Below are 211 nucleotides of genomic sequence, written 5' to 3' on the forward strand. Positions count from 1 at the left end.
AGCAGGGAGTGGGTGTGTGAATGGGAGAGCGCGGGTAGTGGGTGTGTCAATGGGAGTGAGTGAGGAGTGAGTGTGAGGGAATGGGAGTGAGTGGAAAGTAGTTGTGTGAATGGGAGTGAGTGGGGAATGGGAATGGGAGTGAGGAGAGAGTGGGTGTGGGAATAGGAGTGAGGAGGGAGTGGGAGTGAGGGAATGGGAGAGGGGAGTGAAT

This window comes from Rhincodon typus, chromosome 5, assembly GCF_021869965.1.
Source record: "Rhincodon typus isolate 14 chromosome 5, sRhiTyp1.1, whole genome shotgun sequence".
Taxonomy (NCBI): Eukaryota; Metazoa; Chordata; class Chondrichthyes; order Orectolobiformes; family Rhincodontidae; genus Rhincodon; species Rhincodon typus.